Raw genomic sequence first — 22,818 nt, forward strand, 5'->3', positions numbered from 1 at the left:
CGGGCGGGCGTGGAGGACTATAATGTAACAAAGAGCTGCGTTCAAATACTGAGGTGCTAAACCATTCAGGGGTTTATAAGTAATAAGCAAGATTTTAAAATCATCACGATGTTTGATAAGGAACCAGTGCAGTGTTGACCAGAGAACCAATGCTCTGGTCATACTTCCTGGTTCTACAGCAGGCTTTCTAGCTGCTGCATTTTGGACTAACTCAAGGTTGTTTACTAGTGCAAGAACAACCACCCAAGAGCATTACAATAGTGTATAGCAAGTTAAACGCATGGATTAACATTTCTGCATTTGACATTGAGAGCATAGGCCGTAATTTAGATATATTTTGAGATGGAAAAAATGCAGTTTACAAATGCTAGAAGCGTGGCTTTCTAAGGAAAGTTGCTATCAAATAGCACCCTGGGTTCCTAACTGATGGCCTTGAATTGACAGGCAACCATTAAGGCTTAGACAGCGTTCTAGGTCATTTCATGCAGAGCTTTTTAGGTCCTATAATTAACACCTCTGTTTTTTAGAATTTAGTAGTAAGAAATTACTAGTCATAAGTTTTTATATGCGACTATGCATTCCGTTAGTTTTCAATTTGGTATGTTCGCCCGGGCGAAGAAATATAGAGCTGGAAGATATCATCAGCATTACAGTGAAAGCTAACACAGTGTTTCTGATGATATCTCCCAAGGGTAACGTAAAGCGTGAAGAGTAGCGGCCTAGTACTAGAGGCGAGAAGGGGAAGAAAACAGGCGGCGACAGAGGCGGCAGTTTGTAAGTGTTTTTGGCTCGTTTTCTCATTACACTACTGCGTGATCATCGTTGCTAAGGAAACTGCTTTAATTACTGTGTGTCTTACCCTGGTAAATCGTGTGAATTGTGGCATTTGGTTTTTGCGTTTGCCTATGTGAGGACTGGACAGTTTAGGTCTGCTAAATAGAGAAGCGTGATAAATAGCCAGTAAGCTGGTAAAAAGGTAGCAAGAGCTGTTTTGTAAGCATGCGAGCAGGACACCGACAGGGCACTTGGTATTGCTTTCTCCCCCTTCAATTTTTGTACAGCTCGTCCTCAAATGCTATTTTGCTCACTTGTAGTTCACTAAGTGCTTTCAGATCTCTACTATCACTACTAACGCACAGAGCGTCACGCTATATGCGTCCCGAAGGAAGGCCTTCTGACAAATCTAAAAACTGTCCTCTGAGCCCCATCCCCTCCAGCATCTCTATTCCACTTGGTCTCTGGAACTGCCAGTCGCTGTTAACAAAGCAGACTTCATTTCTTCTAATTGCTACTCATTCTGGTCTCAGCCTCATGGCACTGACTGAGACCTGGATCAACCCTGAGGACACTGCCACTCCCGCTTGGCCCTCTCCACTCATTTCATATTCCCACACCCCTGTTACGACTGGGAGGGGTGGAGGTGCTAACTGCTCCTTATATCGAAGATTGGAAATTTGATCTTCAACCACCACCTACCACAGGTCCGCGGTTCATTTTGAATCACATGCTGTTACTGTAACCCTGTTCAAAATCCACTTTGTGTGGTCATTTATGAATCCCCAGGTCCATTGGGAAACTTCTTGGAGGAGTTGGACGTGCTGCTATCAAACTATCCTGAAAGATGGTCCTCCTCTGGTTACTGCTTGGCGACTTCAACATCCACCTAGATGATAAACCCCGGGCTGCTGACTTCAACGATCTGCTCGCCTCATTTGATCTCAAGCGAGTCTCTACTGGCGACTCTGTCGGGCAACCAACTGGACCTCATCTGCAGCTGTTGTTGCTCGGTGGACAACACTTTGGTTGCTCCACTGCACACCTCAGACCACTTCCTCGTACTGCTAATCTAGCACTTACTCACCAGGCGGCCTGCCGCTCCGCTGGCGGAGTCCTGCTTCGGCGGAACCTCACGGCTCCACTCTCTCCATCCTGCGCCCTATCCTCTGTGGTTGCATCCTCACTTCCTTCACTCTCTCAGTTTTAGCTCTGGACCCGCAGGAACAGTGCTTTCACGGACCTCTTTGTTCCACTCTGACCTCTTGCTTGGACAGCTTTTTGCCCACTGTCGTCTAGACCAGCCACTTTCCCCACCCCATCTGCCCCCTGGCTGTCCGATGTACTCGTGAACATCCCTCTAAACTCAGGGCTGCAGAGAGAAATGAAACTAAATCAAAAAACTCCTACCGACCTCGAGTGTGTATCAGTCTCTCCTCTCCTCTCCTTCTCTCTGCAAACGTCTTCACTGCTAAAACATCATATTACCGACAAGATTAACGCTGTTGTGGCCTTTCGGACACTCTTCAAACCTTCTCTTGTCTTCTTAATCCGCCTCCACCTCCTCCTCAATCGACTCTTACAGCTGATGACTTTGCGGTTTTCTTCACAAATAAGACAAGAACCAATCAGTGACCAATTCTCCACACAGACTGAGGATAACTTCACAGCGACTAATGCTCCCTTGTTCTCCTCATACTCCTCACTCTCAGAGGCGGGCCGTTCCAAACTTATCCTGTCAGTCATCCTACTACTTGCCCACTGGATCCGATCCCCCACTCACCTCCTTCAGCGATTTCTTCTTCAGTCATACCTTCACTTACTCACATTTTATCAACTCCTCTCTTCGCACTCTGGAACATTTCCCTCAGCATTTAAGCAGGCTCGGGTAAAGCCCACTGCTGAAGAAACCATCTCTAAATCCAGCACTTCTAGAAAACTACAGACCGGTATCCCTTCTTCCATTCATTGCCAAAAGACACTCCGAACGAGCTGTGTTGACAGCTCTCTATGTTTCTTGTACAGAACAACCTCTTGGACAGCAGCAATCAATCTGGCTTCAAAAGTGGCCACTCAACTGAAGCTGCCCTGCTCTCGGTTACTGAAGCCTGCGACTGGCAAGAGCAGCTTCAAAATCTTCAGTACTCATTTTGCTGGACCTGTCTGCTGCTTTTGACACTGTTAATCACCAGATTCTCCTATCCACCCTCAGAAAGATGGGCATCTCTGGAACCGCACTCCAGTGGCTTAACTCCCTACCTTTCTGATAGATCCTTCATGGTGTCTTGGAGGGGTGAAGTTTCTAAGTCACAACAACTTGCTACTGGGTTTCCTCAATGCTCAGTACTTGGACCGCATCTTCTCCATCTACATGGCGTCGTAGGATCTGTCATTCAAACATAGCTTTTCCTATCTTTCTCGCTGATGACACTCTTATGCTTGCTTTCTCATTTCCAACCAAAGATGTGTGCCATTCAGCCTGTCTGAGTGACATTTCTAGCTGGATGAATGACCATCACCTTCAGCTCAACCTTACTAGACTGAACTGCTGGTGGTTCCAGCTAACTGTCGTTTTCATCACAGCTTCTCCTATACATCTGGGTTAGTCAACCATAACTCCTTCCAGGACAGCCAGAAACCTAGGAGTTGTGATGGATCATCAGTTAAGCTTCATAGACCATATTGCTACAACGACCCGGTCCTGTAGATTTACCTTATTCAACATTAGGAAGATTAGACCCTTCCTGTCAGAGCAATCCACCCAACTTCTTGTCCAAGCTCTTGTTCTCTCAAGATTGGACTATTGCAATGCTCCTGAAGCGGGCCTTCCTGCATGTACTATCAAGCCTCTACAACTGATCCAGAATGCATGTGAGGTTGTCTTCAATGAGCAGCAGCCCATGTTACTCCTCTCCTCATCAGGTTACACTGGCTACCAGTAGAGTTGCTCGCATTTCAGCCTGTCTGAGTGAGTGCCTACAAGCTGACCACTGGCACGGTGCCAACTTACCTAAACTCACTAGTTCAAACTTGTAAGCCCTCAGAGTTTGCGGCTCTGCAAGTGAGCGGCTGTAGCTTGTGTTGCCATCCCAAAGGGGTTCAAAATCACTCTCACGGACTTTTTCTGGACTGCTTAGCTTGTTGGGAATGGCCTCCGGTCTGGTCGAACAGCTGAGTCTTTACTCATTTTCAAAAACATCTAAAGACTCATCTTTTTAGCCTGCAATTAACCAACTAATACTAGTACTTACCTTTTTTCTTTTTCTATCATATTCCCAAAAAAAAAACCCTGGCTACGTGTTCTGTACTAGACTAACTGAGACTTGTCATAGCACTTGTATACGTTGTTGTTCTCGTTGATCTGATTGTTTCTACTGTTCTCATTTGTAGCCAAGAATTAAGCTTTGGATAAAAGCGTCTGCTAAATGATTAAATGTAAATGTAAATGTACTCCATACTGCACTTGTGATCGATATGATACCTCTTCATTCACTGCTACGAACTGATGGCGGTCTATGAAGTCTGATTTAAACCATGCTATTGCTTCCATTGATGCCAACAAGTGTTCACCAGCCTATGCAAAAGAATATAGTGTAGTCAATAGTGTCGACGCCTTGCACTGAGATCCAATAGCACTAAAGAGAGATACAACCACGATCAGATGATAAGAGCAGGTCATTTGTAACTCTAAGGAGAGCAGTCTCAGTACTATGATACGGTCTAAATCCTGACTGGAAATCCCCTCCCCAGATGCCATTTTTTCTCTAGAAGAATATAATTGTGAGGATACTACCTTTCTAGTATCTTGGAAAGAAAGGGAGGTCGAGATGGGTCTATAATTAACCTTACAGTTCTTTGGGTCAAGTTGTGGTTTTTGATGAGAGGCTTAATAACAGCCAGTTTGAAGGTTTGGGGACATGCCTAATAACAATGAGGAATTAATAATAGTCAGAGAGGATCTATGACTTCTGGAAGCACACCTCTTTAAGGGCTTAGATGGAATGAGGTCCATAACATACAGTACATGTTGTTGGTTTAGATGATTTAACAAGTTTATACAATTCTTCCTCTCCTATAGTAGAGAATGAGTGGACCTGTTCCTCAGGGGATCTATAGTGCATTGTCTGATGTGATACTGTAGCTGATGGCTGCATGGTTACAATTTTATCTCTAATAGTATCGACTTTAGAAGTAAAGTAGTTCATAAAGTCATTACTGCTGTGATGTTGAGAAATGTCAACACTTGTTGATGCTTTATTTTTCGTTAATTTAGCCACTGCTGTATTGAATAAATACCTGGGGTTATGTTTGTTTTCTTCTAAAAGAGACGAAAAGTAATCAGATTTAGCAGTTTTTAATGCTTTTCTGTAAGACGGGTTACTTTCCCTCCAAGCAATACGAAATACTTCTAGTTTTGTTTTCCTCCAGCTGCGCTCCATTTTCCGGCTGCTCTCTTTAGGGTCTTGAGTGTGCTCATTATTATACCACGGTGTCAGACTGTTTTCCTTAACCTTCCTTAAAGCGTAAAGGGAGCAGCTGTATTTAAAATGCTAGAAAGAGAGAGAGTCCATAGTTTCTGTTACATCATCAAGTTGTTCTGAGGTTTTGGATATGCTAAGGAATTGGGATACATCAGGAAGATTACTTACAAAGCAGTCTTTTGTGGTAGAAGTGATGGTTCTACCATACTTGTAACAAGAAGTAGGAATTTACAGTTTTAGCTATATGAAGTTTGCACAAAACTAAATAATGATCTGAGATATCATCGCTTGGCTGCATAATTTCAACACCATCAACATCAATTCCATGTGACAGTATTAAATCTAGGTATGATTTCTAGACAATGAGTAGGTCCTGAGGCGTGTTGTCTAACCCCAATAGAGTTCAGAATTTCTATAAATGCTGATAATTTCAACACCATCAACATCAATTCCATGTGACAGTATTAAAATGCAATAAAAACTTTATCTGCAGCCAGCACTAACTCGGATGTAAAATCAGCAAACTCTTTAATAAAGTCTGTATGGTGCCCTGGTGGCCTGTATACAGTAGCCAGTACAAAACATCACAGGGGATTTATCATTAACATTTGTTTCTCTGGATAATGTTATATTAAGCACCAATACTTCAAACGAGTTATACTTGAAGCCTGCCCTCTGAGAAATCCTGAAAACATTGTTATAAATTCAAACAACACCTCCCCCAAGGCTACTGTCAAAGAAACCTGGGCTTCCATACCACCTCAGCAGTGCCACAAACTGATCACCTCCATGCCACGCCGAACTGAGGCAGTAATTAAAGCAAAAGGAGCCCCTACCAAGTATTGAGTACATGTACAGTATATAAACATACTTTCCAGAAGGCCAACAATTCACTAAAAATGTATTTTTATTATTGGTTTTATGAAGTATTCTAATTTGTTGTGATAGTGAATTGGTGGGTTTTGTGTAAATGTGAGCCAAAATCATCACAATTAAAAGAACCAAAGACTTAAACTACTTCAGTCTGTGTGCATTGAATTTATTTAATACACAACTTTCACAATTTGAGTTGAATTACTGAAATTAACTTTGAGAAGCACCTGTATATATGTATGGACAGATAGACAGATCTTACACAGTGAAGACTTAATTTACACAATGTATTTCATATTTATTGTAGTTTTTTTGTCCTATTGCTTGTAATTAGTTTCTTGTTCTTATTTCATAACTGACTGTTTATTTATCTCCAGTGAGCTTGAGTTTTTTTCTTCTTTTTGTATTATTTTCTTGGATTAGTTTGATTACGACATTGGTGACAAGGATTATGAAAATTCTATGGTATCAAAGATTTTAAATTAACAACATTGTGATATATATCGTTATCGCGATATAAAATTAATCATATTGTGCTACAAGATTTTTGTCATATAACCCACCCCTAGCAAAAGGGCTGTTAAAATCACTCTGGGCCCCCCACTTCCTCTTTGAACTGTTGCCATCTGGTGGACGCTACAGAGCTCTGAGCACCAGAACGACCAGACACAGGAACAGTTTCTTCCCTCAGGCAATCCATCTCATGAACACTTGATAATAACTGTGGAACACACAACACTAGTATACACTATTTATTTAATAATAATAATACATTTTATTTATAATGTGCCTTTCACATGCTCAAAGCGCTACAACATACTTACAAAATAGTCAAACAATCAAACAAACACTGCAGTATCAAAGATACACAATTTATAAATTAAAGCTTGAGTAAAAAGATGTGGCGTCTTAAGAAGTCTCTTAAAACAATCCACAGAAGCAGCATCCCTGATAGACGCGTGCAGGTAATGTATTCCATAACTCAGGCGCATTACAGGAAAAGGCCCTTCCCCCCAACACACATAGTTATATACATATACACACATACATATCATACCTGTACATACATAATTGTCTATATTATATATTTTGTTTTTGCTATTTAATACATTGTCTATTTTGTATGTTTGTATATTATTCTTCTTATCTGTGTCCTGTCTTGTCACTGTCATCCTGTCATGTTGCACTAGTTCACTAAAACAAATTCCTCATATTTGTAAACATACCTGGCAATAAAGCTCATTCTGATTATTGTATGATTATTTTCCTGATTTGTGATGGTTCTTGGTCACAGAGGCGTAAAGTTGACTGCAGTCTTCCTGAGCTCCAGCTTTTGCTCCTCCGATGGAAGGCGTGAAGTCACTTTATCATCACAGTGAACCTGAATCAACATCACAGTGACTGTTTCAACCCACAGTTATTACAGCATGAGGTTTGAGCTCAACTCAGCACACATTTATATCAGAATAAAAGAGATACAGGTCACACTGAGAGAAGGTGCACATCGATGAGGAGGACAAGAAGTGTTTGCTCACCTTGTTCTTTTTTGGCTCTGTTTTTACTGAACGCCAGTAACTTCAGTATAAGTCACATCATCTGTCTGCTCCTAAACATCAGATGAAAACACAGCAGATCAAAGCTGTTAAAGGCCCATCCATCACTACTGTGTGAAGCAGACGCATTATTTACACAGCTGCTGCAAACGGTCATGTTCATCTCACCTACAGGTTTAGTGAACATCTATTATACACACATGATGTTATGATGACAGCAGAGTTGTGGACTTGAGTCACATGACTCCAGACTAGACTTAGACAGTGCAGTCTCATGATCTCTGTGACAGCATGACATTTGAATAATTTGTTATCAATATTTGTTGGTATTTTGTTGGAATAGCCTATGTAATAACATAAAATAATATAGAGCTACAACACATTTATTCATTCCTTCTGTCTATTAAATCCATTCACTGGTGGTTTCTTATTTTTATTAAGGATTTGTAGCCTATACATTATAACTATTTGTAAGGAACATATGAGTATCTTTGTAATTATTTCACAAGTTTTGACGCTTATCTTCTTATCTTGTATTCATCACTCAAAGTCTAGAAGTTTCCTTAATCGTGGTTTATTCTTCCCAGTCAATAAAGAATCACAATTCTCAAATACAGCATAATCTTCTTGTTCAGCGATATCTTCTCAACAACTTATTTGTAGAGATACTTGTGAGCCAATTTATGCTGTATGAAATACAATTACGAAATGGTCAAAAGCATTGTGTTCTTCCGTTCGTCTGAACTTACTGCCTCTGCGTCAATACTTTTTCTTAAAAAACTACAAAACAATGACATCACTGAACATGCGCAGTAAGAACAAATATAAACCAAATAAATATATTCAACAGTAAATAACTTATTAACAAAAACAATTATTGTACCAAATTTACAAAATAAAAATGTGAAACATAAATTCTGAAATATGAAATATGGCTCTTACACTATTGTTATATATTTATTTTACAGCTTCGTTTAAACTACGTCTAGTTCTGTAGACCTACGCCAGTAGGTGGCGATAAATGAGCGTCTGATTTACGTATTAGCACGTTATAAATATTTGTCTTAATTGATTCATTAAAATCACTGAATTATTTAAAAATGAAACGTCGAACATGAAAGAAATTATTTATTCACTTATTCACACTATGACTTGAAATTTACTGTAGTTATTAATACAGAGATGCTAATTTGGGCAAACAGAATTAATGACTTGTTTAGGACTTGAAGCTTAAAGATGGGGACTTACTACTTGACTTGGACTTGTCTGTCTTGACTCGGGACTTGAATGCAGAGACTCAAGATTTACTTGTGACTCGCAAAACAATGAGTTGGTCCCAGCTCTGGATGTGGGATCCTATTGTAGCTACCATCTCGACAGGAATATTACCAGAGCAACTGTCAAATATTCACAGATATGGAAATATACACAAATTATTGAAGATGAATCATATTGTTCACTGGGCGCAGGATGAATGGAAATGTTGATTGAGTCACTGGTTCCATTCTATTTATTTCTATCTCTGAGCTTTAGAGCAGAAACAGTAGAAATAGACTATCTTGTCATGATCTAATGTGAGTAATAAGAGTCTGATATTTCAGAGTCAGTCCTCTGTGGAGCTCATGATCAACCTCCAAAACTCACCACAGAGTCATCAGTCGCTCTTCTGACACCTGAAAAATAATGACATGAGAACAGTTATGATCAGACACTCAATACAGTCTCTAATGCAGACGACAATCCATTTCTGAAAGAGTCAGAAGACTCTAGTGCTGCAGAATACAAACATTAGTTTTAACTCTGTTTAAATACTGAGTCAGATGTTCTGGACTGAACTCTAGAAACTCACCGGATCTTTTTCTTCGAATCATCATCCAAAGAATCAGAGCAAGAAGAAGAAGAGCGAATGAAGCGCAGAGACAACAGTCACAGTCACTGAGAGAGAGACGATACAGAGACACAATCAGCATTACTGTGTTTAAAACCCCTTTGTGTTCAAGGATCGGCGACGGCCCCAGATTATTGTTGTTTCACTTTCACAGCACGTTAAACATCACACTCTGGACAAACTGTGCAATCAGTAGAAAGATTAAAGACCCTAGTTTCGATATTTGACCACTTAATAAAAAATTGTTGTTAAAACATTGTTGCAGTAACAGTAATTTAGTAATTTATGTCAGGAGTGCAAAATAATAAATCCGTATTATGTCAAATTTTGAATAGAAATTCACCACTTATTCATATTGTCACGTCCGCAGCGGTTTATTTGTGTTCACATAGACTCACTGAACAGCCTCAATAAGGGATTATAGTCCAAACATGCATGTACATGCAGATATATGGATATATTTACTCATGTTTACTTCATATTTACTTCATTACTTCATATGACTCAGACAGACTCTGATTCGTGCTTCGTCTTGTCAATCTTTAGTGTCATAAGAAGACAACGTCACATCGTGTCACGTGCTTCCTGTACACTTCAGCGTTGATATCTGAACACAACAACACTGAGAAACATCTGTAACCACAACATATCCAAATAATAAACACACTATTATGATAGTAAATGGCTGTTATGTGATTTTCTTGAGATTTGGGGCATGTGTATAACAATATTGAAAATGTACATCTGAAATGCTAACTTGTGCAGTGATGTAAAAGGCTATAAACAGCATGTTTTTACAACAGTAAACGACCAAATTCCTCCTGTGATCGCAAAAGGAAGTTATCACAAACACTCGATCGGGACTTAATGTCAGTTTTGAGGAAAAATGTACTAATAATTTCATAAATAGTCTGACGTAGCTTGATGCTAACGTTAGCTCTAATGCAGCTACATAGCAGGTGCAGTTCTTCTTCTCATAATGCTTTTGTCATAATAATTGACGTGGAGTGGTCGTAAGAAAATGTTTTTGTATTTTTATAGTAAGACTTTTGATAATAATTGGGTAAATGTATACTGGGATTGAGCGATGTGGCTTGGTAAACCCTTGAAATACCAGAACAAAGCCTAATACTCGTTAAGTTGAGAGCAGCAGTCCCAAAACCAACTGATCACACCGACTACAGCTGAATATACAGTTAACAGTGAACAAATAAAACACTGTTTATCACTTCACTGGTATTAACACATCTATATTCACTACATGAAGCAACAAACACCACAGTCATCATCTACAACCAAACCACGAGATCTACTCTACAGCACAGTTATAACCACAAAAACTTCAACAGAAACTCTTCAAAAAGTCCAAAATAACTGAACATTAAGACTTGACTTTCAAAATCCATAATATAACACTTAATTTTCATCACTTTATTTCATTGAAACTACTCTTTTAATTGAAGTGATTGCATGCATGTGTTAACGTGGACACGAGAGGATTCAGTAAAACGACAGAGAAAGTTCATTTGACTTTACTTTGTGTAGTGTTGTATTCTGCTGTAGGTGAGTCTGTGACTGAAACCACTGCTGTTGTTGTAGGTGATTTTGTGCTGTGGACTGGAATCCCTGCTTGTCAGTATTTTGATTGAATCAGGCTTGAGCTGTGTGAAATATGAATGTTAGTTCAGATGCTGTCAAGTCTTAATTTCTTCATTATTCCCAGCAGCAGGTTTTGGACTGTTAAACTCGACTGCAGTTCATTAGTCTGCAGCAGTGCTTTGAGTTTCTTCTGTCAGACTGAAAGAAGCTTTTGTTCCTCGGTTTGTTCTGCTTCAGTGACACTAACATTGCTTAATTATACTGACATTATGAGGCTCTAAAACTGATTGATGAGATGATTTCTCACCTGAACTCTTGACAGTGTATGTGACTGAGGTCTGGACTTGATCTCTCTGAGTAACTTCACATCTCCGCTCTCTGTTCTGATCTTCATTCAGGAGTGTTGTATTCAGAGTGATGATACAGTGTTCTGATGAGGATGATATCTGATATCTGGAGTCTGATCTCGTCAGTTTAACACCAGTCTGATTCACCCAGAACAGCTGAATTCTCTCGCAGAACCCGACCCAGACCGATCATCACAAGAACTCGAGGATATGAATACAGCTGACAGAAGAGAGTCACAGAGAGACCTGCACTGATCTCAGTCTGTGAGGATGAGCCTGAAACACACAATAACACACACATCACACACTCTTCAATCATCATGAGAGATTAAATGAGGAATTTACCCTTTTTAAATTGACCACATAATCATAAAATTACCATGAAGAACATGCAGATAAACACGAGCATCAGTTCCTTGTTGTTTGTGATTCACATATTGTTGGCAGGTGTAAAATCCATAATCTTCTGTTGAGATGTTCCTGATGTTCAGAGAGCAGTCAGACCCCAGACTCAGTCTCTCATGACTCTCTGTGTCTTCCATCTTCTTTTATCCCTAAACGAATCAGTTCAACTGTTGCTGATTCTCTGAATCCGTTATAGTTCCATGTAGTTGAGTTACAGTCATGAAGAGCATTATTACAGGACAGACGGACATTTTCACCAGAACTGATGAACACATGAGTCTCATTCACTCCACTGATACCTGAAACACAAGAACATCTGAGTGATCATTATGTTATATATTAATAAATGAAAATATAAAGCATACCAGCATAAAAATCAGAATATTCATAGTAGCCTTTTTCCCCTGAACAACACACACTCCAGATTAAACTGTTCTTTATCAGAGCTGTTCGAATCTCAAACACTAAGTTAGGATAAATCCAGTGTGTTCTGTATGTTACACGACGAGACTCTGAGATCACAACGTGAATGTGGGCAAGAATAAACTGATCATGTTCAGATGAACTCTTTCTCAGACTGATTCTACTGAATGTAGAGCAAACAGATTTCTTTACCTGTGACAAGTGAAGAGAGGAAGATCAGTCCCAGCAGACACACACGACACTCATCAGACATTCTCTCTTTCTCTCAGTCTTTCTCTTCAGTATATGCTCTCAACTCTTTCTTTGAAGACACTATCAGGTCTTCCTGTGTTTGTTCACTTCCTCTGAGGACTGACCCAACCAAGTGTTTCAAATCTGCTAGAGTTGCACTGTATGCCATTGCATAATGGAGAAGTGATGTCTCACATTTGTGTGAAAAGTGTTCTTCAGTGTCAGTCACACAAGCTCAACCCATATTTGGTCTGATTCCAGCGTATTGACTTTATTTCTGCACACACGTGCATTATTGTTAGTTTCACTTCTCTCTTGTGGCAGTTTCATACTGAGAAGGTTTCCACATCAATTCTAGCTTGGTCACACATAAAGCAATTGCGCGTGAGCTTTTTAGAATAGCATTTAGATACTAGAAGACATAGACTGCTGGAAATGTGTGCTGTGACACAGGCAAAGTTGCTGTTTAAGGTCCTTGAGAAATGCTTTTCCAGTGCGTAATGGACCCCTTTCAAAGACTGTGATGATTTGTTTCCTGCAAAGTTTTTTCTTTTCATTATATATATATATATATGACACTATGTATGTAGTATGTACATTTATGGCTGTAGGAGTGACGGTAAATTTGACATCATCTACACTTGACCCTCTAACACTTAAACTCTCTATTCGTTTTCTATATAAAAATAAATAAATAAATAAATACTTGACCCTCTAGCGTTGTCTATTCTTGTTCTATTCTATCTACTTGTTTTCTTTATAATTAATATAAAAGATAATTATACCTTGACCCTCTAACACTAGCTCTATCTACTTTTTATTATTTTTATTTATTACTAAAAAAATAGACTAATTCTCTTCTGACTGCCATTTATCAGTCTTAGTCTTAAGCTGTGTCCCAAAGTTGAGTGTGCACACTTCGAAGGCCACGGACTTCGAAGACCAGACCTCCAAGTGCATCTAAGGGTCCTCCTCGTCGTGAGATGCTCCGCCTTCACAGGATTTCCTAATTCCTCACACCAGGTGCCTGGACAGCCTGTCACATAGCAACGGTGCTAGAAGAGCTGTGGGATTTGAGAGGACAGTCCTGCCAGGATAGGTGGAGCCAGAACTGATCAGTTTTGTTTTTATGATTTACTCATAATGGAGGAGACGGTGATGAACCTCAGGCTTAGCCAAGACCGAGGCCAGGTAAACTACACTGGTTTAATGCGATCTTCGTCGGATTACAACTTTAAATGCAGGTACTGGCTTGAGCTTACTATACGAAAAACTACAAAATACACACATAGCAGTTCAAATGCTGACTGATATCTTACAAAGGTGTGATTTTCTATAGTTAATTGTCTTGACCAATTAAGGTCATTTCATGTAGACAGGTTTGCAACCCGGATTTTCTAGGCAATTAAAAAAAAGAAAGAAAAAAAAAGGAGTGTAGTACAGCTCAATGTTCAGCAGCAGCTGTGAGAGCTGACCAGTGCTCTGTTTGACCAGTCCAAGTCCTTCCAATGCAGCCTTTGATATAGTTAGCAAAAATGTGTTAATATTCTGACAATAAATTTTGTTACTTTCATTTTTCAAAATAATCAGAGGTGGACTGTAAGAAAGTACATTTGTTAAGTATACTCATACAAATATGAAGTACTAAGTTTTCTTTTTTTTTTTCTCGGAGACAGCAGCACTACAAAAATATGGTCTTTTACAACATGATGCATTGTTGTAGATTAAACTACCCAACAGTATATTAAGTAGGCAACTTTAAATTTAATAAACTTGAACATATTTAGAAGTAAACTGCAACATACACAGAAGTGCAGCAGTAGTATTAATGTAAAACCATCCTGACAGATTCTTTTTTTCAAGACAATACTGCACATACCTTTACTTTTACTCTCAATACCTGAAGTATATTAGAGTATGCAAGATAATACTTAAAGGATAGTTCAGCCAAAAATGAAAATTCTGTAATCATTTACTCACCCTTCAGTTGCTCCAGGTTTGAAATTTTCATTCAGCGAAGGTTTTAAATATGACTAGTAGTTTTTTACAATATGGTATTAGTAGTTACTAAAAGTAGTTTACTAAAGAATCTCAATATTTCTTCTACTTATTACTTTGTCATAGCTCTAAACAATTTCTCTTTATTTATTTTCTTTCCGCCGAGGGCATTCTGACTTTGGGACAGCTTCACGTCATGGCGATGTGACACCCATCGCACTCTACATCCGCGCCGGGTCGCGCACACTTCAGTTTGGGACTTGGCCGTTCTTTGCCGCTGTGACGCATTCGCACTTCAAATGCGCCCTCCAGAGTCCATGCACTTAAGTTTGGGACACAGCTTCAGTCTTCCCTGTTTGACCTAGTTTTCCCTTGTGTTTGATTAGTTCAGGGATCCTCAAATCTGGCCCACAAGATCCACTTTCCTGCAGAGTTTAGCTCTAACCCTAACCAAACACACCCGAGCATGCTAATCAATGTCTTCAGGATCATAGGAAAATCACAGGTAGGTGAGTTTGATCAGGGTTGGAGCTAAACTCCGCAACGCATTGGCCCTCCAGGGCAAGATTTGAGGAACCCTGGATTAGTTTATTCTGTTCACCTGTGTTTGTTAGTTTCTACATAAGTACTCCCTGTTCTGTTCAGTCCGGTGCCGATTATTGATTTTTGAATGTTGCTTGTGGAGGTCGTTCCCCTGTCCCTGGGAGTTGCCATCTGGTGTATGTGTGTGTGTGTGTGTGTGTGTGTGTGTGTATGTGTGTGTGTGTGTGTGTGGGCAGCACACACTGTCCCTGAACCCCCACACACAAACAACAAGCCACAACACACACTAAATCCAGCCTGATGTGTGTGAGCCAGATCTGTCCCATATGCCCCTCTCTTTGTCTGAACTGCACAATGATTAACAAAACACCTGTTTCCAGAAGACACTTACAGATAGCAGAGCACTAAATGATATTAACCACATAAAACAGGCTTAGGCCTACATGTTTGACTCAGTATCCATAAATACAGACAAGTTACCGTGAAGTGCCTTCATCAAACACACGTGTGTCTGCTTTACTTGATTCATTATAAAAATGTCCCATAGTTCTTGTAACTGTGTCATGAGTTGAAGCTTTAATTACAGACAGTGCTGGATAGTAACTGATTACATGTGATCTGGATTACATAATCAGGTAATTAGATTAAATTACATTCTACAATACTAATATTCTGACCTTTTTAATGCTTACATGATTAATTATTCACACACTACCAAAGCACTAAAGCTGAGCATGTTCTTCTGAGACTCATCTACAGGGTTTCAATACTACTTACACAACACACACACACACACACACACACACACACACACACACACACACACACACACACACACTATCATTAACACACTTCAGACGAGAGAGAACTTTCATTATTCTATGTACAGTAAATACAGTAACACATGTTGTACACCCTCAAACTCATTACTGTTGAACTGAACTGTAGTCCAGTATGTAGTGTATTTGTGCAGAACTGAGAGTCGACTGTCTGGAGGAAGAGAAGTCTTTTGTCAGAAGACTCAGAAACTTCTATAACAAATACTGTCAGGATACTACCAATACTGTAATGAAATCTGGCAGAGGATGCTGAATAAATTAATTAATTAATTCATTCATTATTTATTTACAGTAACTGACAGTATATTCCAGTGTGTGTGTACTGTATATTCTGGTGTTTGGTTTTTGAACTTTTCTCTTCTAGTGCTTTTCATCTACTGTAACAGTAACATTCATTAACTGCAGCAGTGTCAAAACAATAGTTTGTGTAATATGATAAATCATCTGAGCTTCTGTCTGATTGATTACAGACACACAGCAGAGCAAACGAGAGAATAACAGTGCTAACCAGAACAATGTAGCTTCTACTCTCTGATGTGTTTAGCTTTTTATTTCATTTGTGAGACTCTAATCTTTGTTTGAATAGTTTTGAATAGTTGTGTAGTTGTCATGGTGACGTGTTGCTTGTGTAGGCTATATGGAGGAATTAAAGATGACACAATAAATGGTGAATAATGTGTTTATTTAACAGCTGTGCTGGTGGTTACAGCAAATATCTCTAACTGCCTTCCATCAGGCACCCCTTCATTCCACACAGTAATCAGCTTCAAGACAGGAATATGTGTCATCAGCACATCCACACAGAAATCCTGAAGGAAATTCCAGTTTCTAGGTTACTTCCAGAGATCACAGCATGTTATCAAGATGATGCCGCTCAAATAAATACACATGTGGATATGGCAAAAATAAATAAATGAAATTAAATAGAATAGAAGCATCTCCTGAAGTGACTGTAACTCCCCACAAATTACTGCAGCCTCCTCATCTACAGGATCCTGTGTGAAGACATGCTATCTGGTTTCCATTTGCATTAAGATTATTTTTCTTACCCCACCGGCAGATCATTTTAGGAAACAATAATAAATGTTGTATATAATTTTCTTAAGAGTTTTTAAATATTTGAATAAAGGCAATAAAAGCATTTTTGCAGCTTGAATGAATGAATAAATGAATGAATGAATGAGTATGGAGCAGAAGATCTGAGAAACAGCATCTGCTGAAAACACATTAAACCACCTTCATCTCAAAACACACTAAAATAAACCACAGTAGAACAGACTGAAGTGTGGTCAGAAGTTACTTTATTTTGACAGATTTAGAAAAAATCACAAGCAAAAGTTTAATTAAAGTTGAGGCAAGGCAAGTTTATCTCTATAGCACATTTCATACACAATGGTAATTCAAAGTGCTTTACATAAAAGAAAGTAAAATAATCATAAAAATAATAATCACAAAAATATTTTTTGCGCTCAGCTGAGCACACTACTCTTTGCAGGGCTTTTTATGATCCTGGGCTGAGCTGTTTGCCAAACCACGATGAGATGCAATAGTCAACATATACTTTCTATACCCCGATATAGAACGTTTTCAGGGTTCCAGGGGAAACCTTGAATTTTCTCAGGAGTCTCAGATGGTGCAGTCGTTGTCTGGCTTTTTTACCTTGAGCTTGAATGTGATTAGTCCAGGTCAGGTCCTCGGAGATGTGTACACCAAGGTATCTGAAGCTGCTCACTCTCTCCACTGGGGTCCCGTAATAAACAGGAAATTACTCATATATTTAATCTTATAATTGCTTTAATTTCAGCTCTGAAGCAGCTCTACAGAAGACGATGTAGTGCCATTATTGAGCTCAAATCAAATAGTTAAAAATGAAGCTAAAACTAAAAACTTTACTAAAATAATACATTCATGTCATTTCTTCAGAATCAGTGCAGCTTTACTGACATCTAGTGGAGAAACTGAGCAACTGACCAAAATGATAATATCAACCAAAGGCACTAGATAACACACCACTTTATATTTATATTTAGACATTATAAAATTACTGTGTAGAATTTTAAGGCAGTTTTGTACTGAAAAATAAATAAACACATTTTGGAGTCAGGCTAAAATCTACCAAAAGGTATGTCAAAAGATTATAAACCATTTAAAGAAAATCTGAGAAAATATTGTGTTAAATAAATGTTTGTTTTACCAAACCTGGTTTTTAAATCTGATTTTCTGCTCTGATTTTTGACCCGCCCCTCTCAGATGATTGACAGCAGAAGGAACCAATCAGTGTGTCTCCTGTGAAAGTGAAAGTAAAAACAGAGAGCGGCAGAAAACAACATCCAGACATCACACAGGGACGAACAGTCACTCACAGTGGTGGACGAAGTACACAAATCAAGTACTTGAATAAAAGTACAGATACATATATTACTCTAGTAAAAGTTTTGTGTTGTTGATATGGACTCCGTTGATGAGAGCGATGCTAGTGACAGCACCACTGTGAAGCTTACACTGCGATGGACCTGAGAGAAAACAGATCTGACCATCTGATCTTCACCAGGAAGAAATCTGTATAACTGACATAGGCTTATGTTTTATTTATTTTTCCCATTTTTATGCCGAGCAGAGCTAAGTGTAAATAGAAGTATTTTTTAGTGATATGCTTTGTAGCTAAGATTCTCATTTATACTAAAATAGCAGGTTATTCTTAAGGTAAATATGGTGTGAATTATATGCACCTCAGCATTGTAATACATTATAAAACAGTATGCAATAATAGCATTGATTTATTTTAAATAAATATATTGATTTAATTCAAAATATTAAATGGATGCCACCTTATTGGGAAAAAAGCACTAGACCTGCCTGTTTTTATACAGTCTATGGACCTATAACCCTACCCAATACTTTATTTTCAACTTTTTGATTATTTCCTTAATTTTTATATAAAAAAATAAATAAATGCTTTTCTGATGTGATTTGAAATTTGAAAAGGGAGAAAAAAAGTTGGTCGATAGTGTCAAAATGAATATGACCCATGTTTTAACATCTACACCACTGAATCTGATATCTGAAGAGCGTCTTTTATAATGTTGATCGCGCCCACCCTGCGATGTAGGGTAAAGCTTGGTGTCTCTGCCAACCAGGCGACCCATCTGCGCTTAGTGTAAATAGACACTCAGATTTTTTTAATTATTATTCCCAACAGTTAAACAGTTGCCCACAGGAACCGCTGCAGCACCCTCAGCACCCCCACTTCCCGCGCCTATGGGCAATATTTGACAATCTTTGAACATTTAACCATAGTAAAAGAACATTTCCTAATGAAGTCAGTTTTATGTTTAAATGCAGTGTTTCTTTAAAAACAAGGCAAAGAGAGTAGAAGAGTTAAAATAGTTTTGAAAGAAGGGTTCGCTTTTGCATGTTGTGTGTGTGTGTTTTGTGTTTTTGTGTGTAGAGTTTAGAGAAATGGAGCCACAGTTTCAAAAACTGTGTGTAAGCATTGTTAGAAAACTGTAACGTAAAGATCAGCAGAATTTAGCAGATATACAGACAGTTGTGCTACTTTTTTTGGAAACATTTAAAAATGCTGTAGTGTGTTTGCTCTTCGACTATGAACACAAACTTCTTTACTCTACTTTTACTGTAGTATTTTGCTAGTCAGCCCCAATCTATCATTACAGAACCTGTAAGCGCCAGATATGGCATATCCATGGCAGTACACATGAAATTCATGAATTTATTTGTCATTTAAACTGATGTAAACAGAAATCCTGTCACTTCCCCCAGTGACATTAAGAGTCAGCCTTCATTGCCTGGGGATAACGTAAAAGCCGCAGGGGATTTTTGGGAAGGTAGCCTTGGCCAGTTATACAGCAACGAAGTCAGACGAGTCTGAAGATCCGAGCTGAATTTGCGAAACATTGAAGTTCTAGTTAGCCAATTACTCTCTATAATAAATAACAATAATCTTTCAACATCATATGCTGGCTTTCTCAAGCCCAACAGTGAAGACTAAGAAGAGAAACATCATTCAATTTAGTATGTAATAAAACTAATATTACTAATTTCATAAATTTAACTATATTAATTTTCACAATATATTATTATTGTCACACACACCTACCTAGTGCCTTTTGACTTAAAAGACGAGAGTGGTAAATGTTACAGACAGATGATCATGGATCTGTTCAGTCTATTATTAATTTTTATTTACACTTTACTTTTATCCAAGGAGACAGAACTATTTGCACTGTATTTATCAGTTGGACAATATTCATACAATACTATAACCTAGAAATAATTTAAAGGGGTCACTTGCAGGTCGCAGCAGCACGAATTATGTCATTCAATTATGCCAAAAACTCATTTTCTGTTTGTTAAACTAAACGGAAAAATGAATAAACTAATCATTTTTCCATTTCTCGTTATTGAATTCTAAATAGGAAATGAAATGATCAAAACGTACACGGACCGATGTGGAAGGTTTTGCTGGTCACCATCACTAGAACTACTACCAACGTTCTCGCCGTGCTTTCAGACGCTTCGGACATTTCGCCAGACATCATGCTCTTGCCAACTGAACGTGCACTTCGTTTCGTGCCATGCGCAGAAAAGATGGACAGCCCACACACACCAATGACATCTCTGAATGTTATGGGTTTCTGTGCCTCATCCAATGACGCTCAAAATCAGTCTATCTGGCATTGAACAAAAAAAATAAAATAATAAAAAAAATAAAAAATAAAAAAAAAAATCCCAAACTAGAGTAACGAGCTTGTTTTTAAAATGTAAGGAGTAGAAAGTACAGATAATTACGTTTAAATGTAATGAGTAGAAGTAAAAAGTTGGCAAAAAAATAAAGAGCTTGTTAAAGATACCTAAAAATTCTATTTTATACACAGTAACAAAGTATTTGTACTTTGTTACTTGACACCTCTGGATTAGACTGATAGATAATATCAGAAATATGGTGGGAATTAAGTTATATTTTATCACTTTAAACAAGAGAGAGTGATGGTAAGATACAGAAAAACAATACTCTTAAATTGGTTTGGACATTTTTGTATTTTCTAGCCGGGGAACAGACACAGTCTCTATAGTGTGATATCCAGGTGAAAGAGTCTCTATGTGCTGAGAATTAACTGACTTCTGTGACATTTTTGGTTCTGGGAAATAGTTCACTTTAAAAATCATCCCAGTACTTTCAGTACTGTACATTTAGTTCTGGAAATAAAGCAGTGCGAAAGGCCCTTTTGTGCCTCTGGAGACCTCTGGGCCCTTTTAAAGGGTTAAATAAAAGGTTACTTTTAAAAAATAGACCAACAGGTAAAATCACACACCAAAGAAGAAGAACCAAATGAGCTAATGAATAACTGTAGATGGTGAGGGGGAAATACACAAATAAAAAAACTGGCCATATGCTTATTGGATGATGAGTGATAAGAAAATTGTGCAAAGAATAGTAGGCCTTAAAAAGAGAATCTACCGTGATGAACTGCACGGCGCTCTCTGCTTTGTTGTCTTGTGCAATAAAGTCTACTGTTGACTTCTGGAACTCAGTGCCCTCGACTGATTCTTCTGTGAGTTTAACCGAAGCTTTTCTACAACAAATATCCACTGACCAAGAAGATTTCACTACTAATGTCTTTTCGTTGATGCTTAAATGTAATGTACAGTACACTTATACTGTACTAGGAACAGTCTCTCAAGAGAAACCTGTGCTTGATGTCACGTTAGTAAGAGTTCAGGCAGGTTTAACCTGCAGTCATTCTGTGAACCCCTCAGAGCTCTGCTTGGCTGATGCCTGCTGTCGAAAGTGTCTCAACAGATAAAGGCAAATGCACCCGCCTTGAACTGTGTGTAAACCTCCCTTTTGTTTCCTTACACTTACATCTCCTCCTTTGTTATCGCCTCTCCAATCTAACTTGAACCGCGGAGCTCTCTAGAGGCTAACCCAGAACACCACATATCCCTCTCTCTTAAGAACAAATATACTATAGGGACAAAGTCACAGTGCAATTAGTTAACAATTAATGTACAAGCTTCTATTGATTTTTTTTCCTTCTTGCAACCTTCCAAAACCCAACATTACAAACAACCCTACTGAATCTAATATTGATACAGTAATGCAGATTTCAAACACTTGGTATAAAGCATCACATAACAGTACTCAAACACAATAATCACAAAATAGCAAGAACATTCCTTTTCCTTATACTATGTAGACACCTGTTGTGTACTAGCAATGCATAAAGCACATTTTACATTACATAACCCTGAGTCCATGCGGGTGCATGCCTGCTCCGAACAGGTCGTGTAATTACTGCAGCTTGTTCACCCCCTGCAGGATTAGGGGTTTTCCAAATTTAGACTGGGTCTTTGGCACAATTCCGTGTTTCTTTACCTGAACATACGATCCACACTGAAATGAAACATGCTTTGGCGCCATGCTTCAGTCACTGTACTGTTTCATCTTTTTTTCTGTTTATCTCACGCGGGGAGGCAAGCTGGTGAGGTGTGGACCTTTTGCCTGCAGGTGGCGAGCAAAGACCTGACACGCTATTTGGTTAACATGCCTCTCCATGCAAAGTTCAGTTGGTGTGCACTGTGTTGTGGCATATGGCATTGTACTTGGTATACCTGGGTACAAAGCCTTTGGTGAAATCTTTCCAATCTCTCTTCCTTCCAGCTAAGCTATTTGTAAACTATCCTTAAGCTGCTATGCATTAAAAACGTTTGACTTCCCCATTTGCTCTTGGGTATTACACAGATGATGTCCTGTGTAAGATTCCTCTGTTTTGCAAGAACAGCCTGAAGTCGTGAGAAGTGAACTGTACTCCATTATCAGAAATCAGCTCTTTCTGATTCCCT

General features: G+C 38.7%; 1 pseudogene; it reads right to left on the bottom strand.

The window, feature by feature from the left end:
- Positions 1-10,694: 10,694 nt before the first annotated feature.
- LOC122138685 lies at positions 10,695-12,743 on the bottom strand (annotated as a pseudogene).
- Between the last annotated feature and the right edge of the window lie 10,075 nt (positions 12,744-22,818).

This window comes from Cyprinus carpio, chromosome A3, assembly GCF_018340385.1.
Source record: "Cyprinus carpio isolate SPL01 chromosome A3, ASM1834038v1, whole genome shotgun sequence".
Taxonomy (NCBI): Eukaryota; Metazoa; Chordata; class Actinopteri; order Cypriniformes; family Cyprinidae; genus Cyprinus; species Cyprinus carpio.